Source organism: Chelonia mydas, chromosome 16 (genome assembly GCF_015237465.2).
Source record: "Chelonia mydas isolate rCheMyd1 chromosome 16, rCheMyd1.pri.v2, whole genome shotgun sequence".
NCBI classification, from domain to species: Eukaryota; Metazoa; Chordata; order Testudines; family Cheloniidae; genus Chelonia; species Chelonia mydas.
In genome coordinates, this window is record NC_057857.1 from 10,984,501 (window position 1) to 10,996,956 (window position 12,456).

Sequence of the window (12,456 nt, forward strand, 5' to 3'; positions counted from 1 at the left end):
TCAGGCTGAGGAAAGGCCCTTCTGTGTTTGGGCTTGGTTGTAAAGGGGCAGGTTCTCCTCTATTTTCTTTTGCAGCAAAGGGCCTCATAAAAGGGTTTAGAGATGGCTCCTGGCCTGCAATATCCTTTTCTGCTCTTAAAGTAATGAGCCAAGCTGCAGGAAGGAAGCCAGGACACAGAAACTCACATACTGGGTCCAGTCCTGCAGTCTTTGTTCCCGCACTAGCTTGAGTGGGGCATAAGGGTCTCAGCCATACAATTATTTGCTTGTGCTGTTAAATGCATGCCCAGAAAATCTTTCTCATTACAACACATGACTGGAAAGGCATAGTGCCCCCTGCCTAAATTTCAGTGACACTGAAGAGTTTGGAGAAGTTTGTGGGGAAATGGGAAGGTGGGAAGGAATTGTTTCCATTCCCCATTGCCCACTGTGGGGATTCACTAGGCAGGAAATGTTCTCAAGTATTACCAAATGAATAGCACCACGGAAAGAACAGCAACAACAAAGGGAAGTTTGTGTAAGCATCAGCAAAATACACATTGCTGAGGTTCTGGAAACGTTCTCCTTAAATTCCTTCTCCTGTAATCTGCAAAACGTTATTGCAATTGTCACGTTTATTTAATAAAACACCAGGTCCTGTTTACACTTTAAAATATGCAGCATTTAAAAAAGTTCCCCGGCCCCAGGGGTCTGACTAACACAAATGGAAATAGCATGAACCGTGCCCATTAGCAAGCAGTTTTACTGCAAATACAAGCACAGCACATTATGGGAGCGTCAAATAATTTTGTGCTCAGCATATATCAAAGAGGAGGAAGATGAGAGGGCCTGGATTATTCTGCACAGGTTGGGGGAGCTGTGCTTTGAGAAGGGGGAGCTCATGTGAAATGGAGACACGCTAAAGACTAAGACCTGAGCCACAAACCACACTCAGGAGTTGTGTTCTAAGTTGCCTGATGGCCACTTGGTTTAATAGGACAGTTCAGGGTTTGCAAGGGAAAAGCTCATAATCCAGCACAGACAGGAACAGTTAAGAAGCATGGGGAAGCCCAACGCTGCTTTGTTTCCCCCATGCTGGACAACATCACCTGTGTCAGCATCGTAGCTGGATCCCTCTAGGTATGATACTGGCTCCCATCACTGGCATACCTGAGCACCTCACAAACATTAATGTGTTAGCCCCCACAGCATCACTCTGAGGTAGCAGAGTGTGATCCACATTTCACCTATCGGAATTTGATTCACAGAGCAATTCACTGTCTTGGCCAAGGTCACACAGGGAGTTTGTGTTGGTGCTAAGAATCAAACTAAAGTCTCCTGAGTCCTAATCTAGTGCTATAATCGTAAGGCCAAGACCAACCTTCGTCAGCCTTAGAGCCTCATCCAACTCCTATTACTATCAGTGGAGTCTTTCCAATGTCTTTAAAGGGCATTAGAACAAGCTGCTTATCCATATTATTACTGCTGTCATTACAGTCCCAGTCAGAAAGAAGCATACCCAGGCCTGGCTCCTTCAGACCCGTAGCAGGGGATGGATCTGCCCCTGGCCACAGCTTTCAGAACCCCAGGATTCACCTCTGTTTCCTCCAGTGCCAAAGCCTGGGCATTAAGCCTGGTCCCAGAGGATGCAGTGAGGAGGCATCTTGCAATACTCTCAGAAACGCCTTCTGTCTCAGCATGAGCCCGGCGTGCAGGGTGGGGCAGAAGGGCACCTTGGAAAGGGGCGTGTGCATAAAGCCACGTCTACACTACAAAATTAAGTCGACCTTACTTGCGGCAGCTGTATGCTGCCGCAAGTCGTTACATCACCTGTGCATGTCTAGGCTTTGCTCCGTGTGTCGGTGGTAAGCGTCCTCACCAGGAGCGCCTGTATCCATAGGCGCCGACTTCTAATGGCACTGATGGGTGCTCTGCCCCTGGCCCCGCCCCGACTCCACCCCTGCCCTGTCCCCATCCCAACCCCTTCCCCAAAGGCCTCACCCCAACTACGCCCCCTCCCTGCCCCTATTCGACTCCTTCCCCAAATCCCCGCCCTGGACCCGCCTCTTCCCCGCCTCCTCCCCTGAGCGCGCCATGTTCCCGCTCCTCCCGGAGCTTGCTACAGCTGTTTGGTGGCAGCAAGTGCTGGGAGGTAGGCGGAGGAGCAGGGACGCCGCATGCTCAGGGGAGGAGGCAGAGGTGAGGTGAGGTGGGGCGGGGTGGGGAGCTTGGCTGCTGGTGGGTGCAGAGCACCCACTAATTTTTCCCCGTGGGTGCTCCAGCCCCAGAGCGCCCACAGAGTTGGCGCCTATGCCTGTATCAATTGTACTGTCAGTGTGGGGCATGGCGGGAAGGCTCCTGAAAGCCACTAACAGTCGCCATAAGCAATGCAGTGTCTACTCTGACATGGTGTCGACCTAATGACATCAACCGGGACTTTATGCCACTCGGGGAGGTGGACTTATTAAGTCAGCATAGCAGGGCAGTTAGGTTGGTGGGAGCGAAATTTAAGTGTGGACATGTCCATAGTTACGTCGATGTAAGCTGCCTGGTGGCAACCTAACTCTGTGGCGTAGACCGGGCCTGAGGGATTCATGTCACGCCGCATCCCCTGCAGATGGTGCTAGTCCTTCAGAAGTGGGAGAGTTCCCGCTTCACCTTTCCGGTCTCCTTATGATGAATGTGCAGTTGGTTTATTCAGGGCTATGCTGAGTTCACTCACCGGGAGCAGGAGTGGACTTCAAGGCGCCTTCGGTCTGGATGTATCTCCTCTCCCCAGGAATTCATTTATGAAAGAAGCAAAGAGGACTCTTTCTAAACCTGCATTCCACTAAATGAATATATAATGATGCAGTCGATACATTTATACATCATCTCCTGCAAACAGGGGCCTATTTAGGACAAGATCAGACTATGCTTCTCCCGGCAGGGGGCTGCATTAGCAATTCATTCAGTAGCATAAAAGGAGTGTATGGAGAGACAATCAGTCAAAGCCTGAATAAAACACTGGAGGAGAAGCCAGAGACCGAGGGAGAAAAAGGCTGATTCCTTTGAAAAGAAAAATAAAATAAAAAGATGGACGCAGGCTCCGATTCAGACAGCAAGAAGCTGATCCAGGAGAGCAAACCTTGCGGAAAGGTGACTGGGGGAGCTGGATATGAACTTGCTGCTTTTCAGGATTGAAACAAGAAGCTGAGGAAGGAGATGAAAGGAGGGGAGAAGGAAAAAAAACGTGTGTAACTCCTCTTCGGAGTGTACAATGTAATCAAAGGGACCCATGAAAGGAGTGAATGGGAAGGAGAAAGGGGGGGAGTTTTCATGGACACATACAAAATAACACAAAGCTGATCAAAAAGTCTTTCAAGTAAAAGATTAAGCTCCAGAGATTGCAGGAGGCCTGTTTAATAGAAATCTATGTTAGAAAAATCATCCTCCAGGGTACACACATCAGCTGTGATGTAGCCCATCAGGGGGACAACCGGAAATGAGGAATTAGCAAAATGAGCGTCTGGGGAAGGTGAACGAGGTGAATGGGAATAAAAAAAGAGGTAAAGGATTGAAATGGGGAGAGGCGGAGAGAAAGAGCTTCATGTGCTTTACATGTAGATCCAGAAGCACGACATGACCTGGTGCTTTCCAGGCTACGCATGAGATCATTCAGCCATCAAAAAACGCAGCCACTTCGGCGGTAGAATCCGGCAGCCTCTGATTTAGCAGCATGAGCTATTGCTCTGTCTGTCTGGTTTGCACTGGGACCAAGATGTTCAAAAGCATATCGTGCCATCAGGGGCTTCAGGGGTTGGGGGCCAAACCAGAGCTGTAATAATGCCAGCCTGGTTTTCAGAGGTTGGGGGCTCAGCATTTTCTTTTTATTTATTTACTTTTATTAATTTTTCCAAAGATGACAAACGTACCAAAATACCAGCTTCCCCATAACACACCAAATAAATTAAGAGGGTTAGGGTAAAAGGAGGGGAGGGGAAGTGACATATCTATAGTCAGGGACTACGTTAATCACAGCCCTCTAAAAAGTTAGCCCAAATGGCTTTGTAGTTTTCATGTATGCAGTGGTGTTCCAGCCATGTCAGTCTCAGGATATTAGCGAGACAAGGTGGCTGAGGTAATGTCTTTTATTGGACCAACTTCTGCTGGTGAGAGAGAGACAAGCTTTTGAGCTTACACAGAACTCTTCTTCAGGTCTTTTTCAGGCATTCCCCTTCTGCCGCATGACAGTCGCCTATTTAGCTGCGAGGGCAGCCATGTCGCTGAGCCAGGGAACAAAATCTGGTGGGGATCGACTTTTCCATTTTTACAAGATTAATTTTTTAGCTACCAAAGCTGTACGTTGGAAAAAAGCTTCCTTATCAGGTGATCTCCAGGTATCAAGAATATATGTAAGAATGAAATTTAAGGGGGAGGGCTCCAACTTTGCATCCAATGTCAAATTGGTCCTTTGACCCACCTCGTACCAGAAATTCTTGATACAGGGGCACTCGCAAAACATAGGAGCTAATCCAGCACAAGGGAGTTACACTTCCAACAGTGGTCAGCATTTATGAGGCCCATTACCATCAGCTTATGTGAGGACCAGTATATTCAAAAAAGTGTCTTTTGGTGAATCAGCCATAGTCTTGGTGTTATCATTGCATTTTTTAATTGTAAATACGTTTGTATTCCATCGGGTCAGAGACATCTTTGTATCCAAATCTCTATTTCAAGCAGCTCTCAAATGATCAATCTTTGGTAGAGTTTTTGGGCCAGCAAACTGTAAAAGGATACCACTGGCTGAGTAAATTCAGGAAATTTCCTCCAAAATAACCAAAGTTCTGGAGCTTCCAATACACCCAGTCCAAATCCATTTGTAAGTAAATGCTCTAATTGGAGCGATTTCCATGCTTTGGAGTAGGACAAGCCAAATTGTTTCTGAAGATCTACACATGGTTTAAATTTATCATGATCAATTAGCTCAGCATTTTCTGACAATCAGGCATCTTTAAGCCTCTGCCCCTTGAGCTAAGATTCCCAAGCACTTCAGTGCAAATTTACTAGTTTAGATTAAAACATAAAATAAGTTTATTAGCTACAAAAGATAGATTTTAAGTGATGGCAAACAGATCAAAGCAGATTACTTAGTAAATAAACAAAAACAGAAATTAAGCCTAAGATACTAGAAAGCTAGGATATGAATTAGCAAATTCTAACCCTAGCTAACGATACAAGCAGGCTTGCAAATTCTCAAGGCCCAAGCTGCACTTGCTTTGCAGCTTGGGATCCCCAGGTTCTCATACACAGGTTAAAATCCCTTTAGCCCGGGTCTGGCACTTCCCCCAGTTCAGTCTTTTTGTCCCTTAGGTGTTTCCAGGAGTTTTCTTGTGTGGGGAGTGAAGAACCACAGATGATGTCACTCCCTGCCTTATACAGCTTTAGCATATGGCGGGAACCCTTTGTCCCAAACTCAGTTTGTGGAAAAACACTGGTACCCAAGCTGGAGTTCTGTGTCATGTGGCCTGGTCACATGCCTTTGCATACCTTGCTGAGTCATAGCAGCCATTAATTACAGGCTGTCTGGAGCATTCTCAGGAAGGCTCACCGGGTGGCGGATGAGCTTCTCCTAAGGCCTATTGTTTTTCCAAATTCATTACCTTGAATAGGCCCTTCCCAGCCCGCTACCTAGACTGGAAGCATTTTACCTAGTGGGTGTCACCCAGGTGTAATTACATGTGAAATATAGATGCATAGTCAATATTTATAGCTATAAATACAAAAATTATACATGCATAAGATAATCATATTCAGCAAATCATAACTTTTCCAAAATGCCCCATCTCATACAAAATGTATCATAATTATGCCATAATCATGTCATAATAATATCACTATGAAGAATATGGGGTGCAGTGTCACAGTATTCATTCCTCAAAACTTTTTGACAAATAATTTTCAAAGATTTTCATGCCATTCATTCTTCAGATGCCCCGGGAAAGACAGAGTAATTATTGGCCCCAGCTTTGAGAATTGGGGCCATTCAGCAAAATGCTTGAGTGTATGCTTACATCCCAGCAACTTAAATGGGACTTAAGTGAATCCTTAAAATGAAGCTTTGCTAAATAGGCCCCTAACATTGCAAACATCTAGTTCAGCATGGCATTTGCAAACCAGCTCGGCCCTGCTTGCTATGGTCCAAATATAATTCAGATTCTGCGGTCTCTTCCATAACACCCCTTCTGGATTCTCAGTGGATGGGCAGAGGTCCATTTTAAAGAATTGCTGATTGCACCTGAAAAATCAGTGCCTCTGAAAAACCAACCTGTAGCTCCAATGGATCAATGGACATGCTATAAGCACTCATCAGCAGATCTGAGTGACTCAGTCACTCAAGACTGCTTTCCTAATAGTCCACACAAAGTTACCCCTCTTCCCTCCAGCCCTTATTTCTCCCAAGCCCTGGTTGTTCATGCCAATGAGTCTTCTGAGGACGCTACTAATTAAAGGCATGTGATCATTAAACTTTTGCTAATCAAGACAAATGTGCCCTAGTCTCAGGTGTATGACAGAAGAGCTGTGTTTTTCTTTCCCTTCCTCCACACCCTTCTTTACGGAGTCAAACAAATTCCTCAATTAAGAAGCTTCAGATATTACTGTGAAATATTTCCCCTAAAGCCTCATTCCACAGCTCTCAGTTATGTTTCTCCTGATCCGTGGTGTTTATTCAGTGCTATGGGGATATTTTGTCAGCAAAACACATGCGTGTTTCCAAATGTTAACGAGCCCATTAAAGGCAGACGAGATGAAATCTGACCAGACGTGCTGGCTGACTGGCAATGGGACAAATAGAAAATTCAGGGTGAAATGTGTTCCTTTTGCCCAGACAATCAGATTATCCCATGGATTTAAAAGAAAAGCTGCAGTGTGAAGGGGGCAGGCCAGACAGAGAGCCCATCAGTGGAAATGTGCAAAGTACAAACTGACGGAAGGCACAACCCTGCCTCCTTTGAAGCCAGTGCAAAACTCCCATTAATTTAGGTGGAGAAAGATCAGCCCCAGTCTTGTCATCTGCAGAGATCTAGATACCTTTGGAAATGTTAGTAATATTAGCTAGATCAGAGACTGAACAAGAATTGCGGAATAAACATTTTCACCATCTTGCTATCCATAGAGACTGTGTCTGGGATTTTCAAAGACAGAATGACTGGGGATTGGAATTCTATGAGAATTGGACACCAAACTCCCTTAAATTACTTTGAAAATCTGTCTTATGCTGAAGAAAACCTCTTTCTTTTATTCCGCAAATTCTGTCTCTGGCTGAAAAAAATATATATCTTATTTTGAGCAGGGACTACCATCCAGAATCATAAATAATAATTAATTTATATTTCGTTCTTATCCATGTCTAAAGGATATGATCCTTTTGTTGCTTTTCTCTCACGTAATGTTTTTTAAAGTAGCTACCCCACTCTGGTGTTTAAATTTCATATATGATCACTGCAGGTTCCTTGAACTAGCTGTTCTTGGTCCGTATAGCTATTTGCATCCATGTTTGTCTCCAACCTGTAGACAAATAGAAAGTTTATTGACAAAGTTACAGAAAATATACAATGGAACTGGTCACGCTTTACTATAAAGTTCCATATATGGATAGTTTATTAAGGATTAATCAATGATTAATAAATGTTATAGGAAGAGCTGGTCAGGATGGTTTTCAACAGAACTTTTTTTCATTGCAAAATGCCGATTCATCGAAACACAAAACTGGTCAGTTTCAACAAATTTCCCATTGTGAAAAAACTGGGGCGGGGGGAACGTTTTGAAATTGTTAAAAGATCCCATTTTGATATGTGCTAGATGAAAAAGTTCCATTTTTGGTGGAAACAATTTTTGTTTTCAAAATGTAAGTTAACGTACGGGGAGGGGGAGGGGAGATTGAAATCAAAACTAAATATTTCAATTGACCCGATCTGAATTTTTCATTCAGATTTTTGGTTGATGAAAATTTTTGAGATTTTGAATTTGGTGCCAAGTCAGAATGGAAAATATGCTCTGAATCGCAAAAATTCTCATGGGACTGGAAAACTATTTCCTGCCCAGCTCTAGTTACAAGGATGTTACACACATGAGTAGTGTAGACTATAAATAATCATCAGTAGAATGTGTTGTAGATGGTTAGAAGCCATTGTTAGATGCGAAGTAGATTGACTAGCTGGGCTCTGTAATAATTTAGAGCAATGGACTAACCATTTATTAAAATATCTAATCATTTATTAACCCTTTATTGACAATTTATAAATGAAACCTTAATGTAAAGTATGACTATGGAAACTGAACTAATGCTGCTGAGCTTCTCCAACATATACAGTAACGGGCAGTGGGGCAAGGTTGCTAGCCATCACCTCTCTGGCAAATGCTACCCTATATTCTGCAAGTCTAGCTTGCAGGCTGTTAAATATGTCCCAGGATAACTATGGGGGCCTGCTTGCTAAATATTGTCACATCCCAAGATAACATAATTTCATTCAAGTGGAACGTAATAATTTTTCAGTGCAATGTTGTCTCCTTGTGTTGCCCCATGGCGTGTTGCTGTAGCGTGATCATATTTTGACATCCTATCACCATGCTGATGCTACATCAGTACTCCAGCTGCATAAACTGTGTGCCACAAACTTTTAGTTTCCTGTATTTTGACTTTCTTTTCTCTTTGCAATTTGCCTGTGAACAGACTCTGCTTTTTTTTTTTTTCAATTGTGTTTGCTGTTTGCAGTCGTTTGACAGACACTTTATGCAAGCTCATTTCAGCCAGGGGTTGTCTGTGGACTGTTCAGTATTTGCTATCAGGTGTTTGAGCTGTGACCAGTCACCAGAGCCATGTGGCTTTGGTTCCACTCGCTGACTGAATGACTGTAACTTTTATCATTCCCACAGCATGCATCTCTTCTTGCTTAAATATTCTTGTTCATGAGTCAATGCACAACTTCACACTCGAACACGACATTCACCTGAATACAAGCATCCCCTGAGCACTGGAACTGCAGTCATCTAAATGTCCATGAACAGTAAATAAATTGGACTTGCAAATAATGATCTATTGAATTCACTCATTTTCGTCACATGATTTCCCATGCATATGAGGTTTTGTTGTTGTTTGTTTTGTTTTAGTGTTTATCCAGGATGTTTAGGCAACATCCTGACATGAATTTTGTCCCACAGAGCCAGTTCAACGAAGTGGCAATTGTATAGGGCCACTTGCTGAATGGGGAAAAGCTAGGCAGGGGAAAGAAAAGTCCTCAAGAAGGAAGAAATTCAACTAGCATTGTTTTGATGCTACATAATTTGGAAGCTTTCCAGTACACCTACGGGAGCTTTCATGTATACCTATCAAAAAAAGATGGCAAGCCCTCTTCCAAACTGACGCACTGCGCTAGATCATCATTATATTGCTTTCTCAAAGGAAGGTCTCCTCCAGACCTTACACTCATTACTGACATGACCACAAAAATGAGTGGTGCTGTACTGTGGTTTTAAGTAAAAAAAAACTAACAACCATCACTCACAAAACTACTCCTTTGATCTTTTTGACATCGGTGCAGTGAATATCCCACTCTGGTGCATTCTTGCATTAAAAAGAAGCTCCTTGCTGCTCAATCAAACCTCTTTTAATAGCTTTCTGAATGCAAACATCCACAGCTTTTCTTTCAATTTCATCTGCCAATTTTTCTAAGTCTTTATCACACTTTATCAAGCAGTGTATCAGTGTGAGAGATCCAACCCCCCTCCCCTCAGGCAGCTCCGAAATTGAAATCTCAGGAAGAGTGCAGCTTCTTTCGTATTTTAATTATTTTAACATTTGCGTCGAGTGGTCTCTGTATTAATAATACTTGTTTTCTTTCTGGAACAGGGCTGTGATCCCTCACTGGGTGGGAAATGTGTTTGTCGACAGCAAAATAGCTGAACGCCTCTAATGCGTTAAGATATGGATTAGAAAAATTGTGTTTGGGAAATATATAATCTCTTCTTGGTAAACGGGGAAAAATAAAGGCCCATTTCATTTCAATTCTAATTTGTCATTTTACTATTATAATTTTTAATAGCAAAATGTATTTTAACCACAAAACTGTTCCTTCGTTTTCCAGGTGCACAGGGTAAAATGCAGCTCTAATGATGTCCCATCTACCTGTACTGTCTAAAGACCTGATTCAGGAAAACACTTAAACACTTAAACACATTCTTAAATCCAGTCCTATACCAGAAAGCACTTAAGGACATCATTAAATTTCAGTACAAAGAGACTTAAGCACTTGCTTAAAGTTCAGCACAAGCTTAAGTACTTTTCCAGAATAGGGATAGGGCCTTTGGGCCTGATCAAAGATGAAAAGATTCTCAAAGGGTGTTAGATCAGACCCTAACAGAACACTAAAATGAGTACCACTGCCCTGTGACAGTGTGGAAAGCCGAGAGCCGCCCTGAAGGGGTTAAAGAACAGGCCGGAGGTTAGCAGCGGGTGCCAATGGATGAAGGAGTGTGTCTGTTTATGAAGAGGACCTCCCACAATGAAGTCAGGGTTGCTTCTCCTGACTGCTTTGCTGTGGCTGACACTCATCAGCCAAGCAGGCATTAGACTGAAAGGACATTGCTAATTAGCAGGGCTCTCTCTCCTGTGCCTGGCCTCACACAGAGTGTGAGAGGGATTGTGTGCACCACCAGAGCTGGCGATTGGAGCCAAGAGCGGTGTGGGCTGCAGATCACGCACGTTCCCGCTTCCCTGGCATGTGTATCCCACAATCTGCAACCGAACGACACTTTCCCTGTGCTACATCTCTGGTCTCCAGATCGCAGCTTGTATCGCGCTCTGCCGATCTGCGCTGTTATCTGAAAACTCAGCTGCTTTCTCTCTATTTTGAAGGTAACGGGGGGAGAGATTCAGGCAGAATTAGATATACTCCCCTCTCACACCGCACTATCCTTTCCCCCCTCCCTTCCCTGCCCCTCTGCTCACCCCATCCTCAGTGCACTTGGGGATCAACAGAAAACACCCTCCCCTTGTGCCTGAAAAACAGGGCGGCGTGCCGAGTCCAGAATGTAGCACTGATGAGACCCCAAGGGGCTGGTGTCAGGAAGCAAGTGCACTCTGCCACCTGACATTCTCCTCTGTACTCTCTCTGTTAGTGCAGGTGTGCTGCCTGCCCAATTTCTTTACCTATACATACGCTGAGACCTGCTCTTCCAGACCAGCCCCAGCAGCCAGCCTGACTGGTTTAAGTGATCGCATTAAAGCATCCGCCAGGTTCCCAGCATAATTTTTTGTTCAACATTTAGTTAAAAAGCCACGTCTATTAGACGACTGATGTTTTCTGGCCCCTGGGGTGCTCCCTGAGGCGGTCTTAACTGTGTATCATCCCTGAAAACTTTCGAGGATCAGTGACAAGGAAATTGGACTTCAGTTCTCACAGCTGCTAGCCTGGTCATCAAAGACCCCGGCAGCCCTTTGACTCAGAAGATTGAGGAGTCCTGAGGGACCGGGGTAAGAAGTTGGAGGCCAGGAGAAAAAACAGATCTGTGAGTCTGAGTCCACTCTTGCTTGCACTGGTGTAAATCAGGAGTAACTCCAGTGAAGCCAAAGAAGTTACACCAGTCTAAAAGTGGTATAAGGGGGAGGACAGTCAGGCCTGTGTTTCTCTAGACACAGACTCTGGAACTGTAGGGCTCCATTCCCCAGCCCATTAGGCTCGCTTTACACTGTTTCTATGATGCAAGGGATTTAAACCTGGCTACACTGACCAGAGAAGGGGATCTTCTGTTTGCCTGCAACCATGGCAGTGTGTCATTTGCCAAGTCCCCTCCTGGCATCTGGTGTACACAGCATGCTGGGATATCCCAGCTCCCGGCAGATCCCCAGCTGCAAGAACAGCCCCCATGAGCTGTTAGCAGTTGGCATGAAATACAGCAGCCTTCAGGTTGCTCTTTCTCCAGGGACCACAATTGTACCCACCAGTCCCGGATTCAGGGAGCTGCCACGGGAGCAGAATGCCACTTTTGTCCCGATCCAATCTTACCCAAGAGCCGTTTCATTGGTCCAGAAGATCTGGCTTATAGTGATTCTAAAATGCGATTTCCAATTTAGTTTTCCCATTTTTCCGGCAAATCGCTCCATTTCATGAAGCTTTTCCAGTAACCGGAAGCTGCTGGCACAGAGAGGCAAGGCCATTATTATTATATTTACTCTGGACCCCGGTCTCCTCTTCTTGTCCAATAAATCCATTTGAGAGATAGGATTTTGATAGACACTTTAATAGAGCTGTCCTTAACCTGATCATGTTAATGATTTTTGCGGGCTGGCTACATGCCAATTTCTGCAGCTCATTAGTCATTTTTTTTCCTTCACGAAATCAACTCTTCGTTCTTGCTCCCCCCATTTGTAATGCCACCGATCTGAGACTGCAGAGTTTCCTAATGCCAGACATCAGCATTCAGCCCCCTGACCGGGAT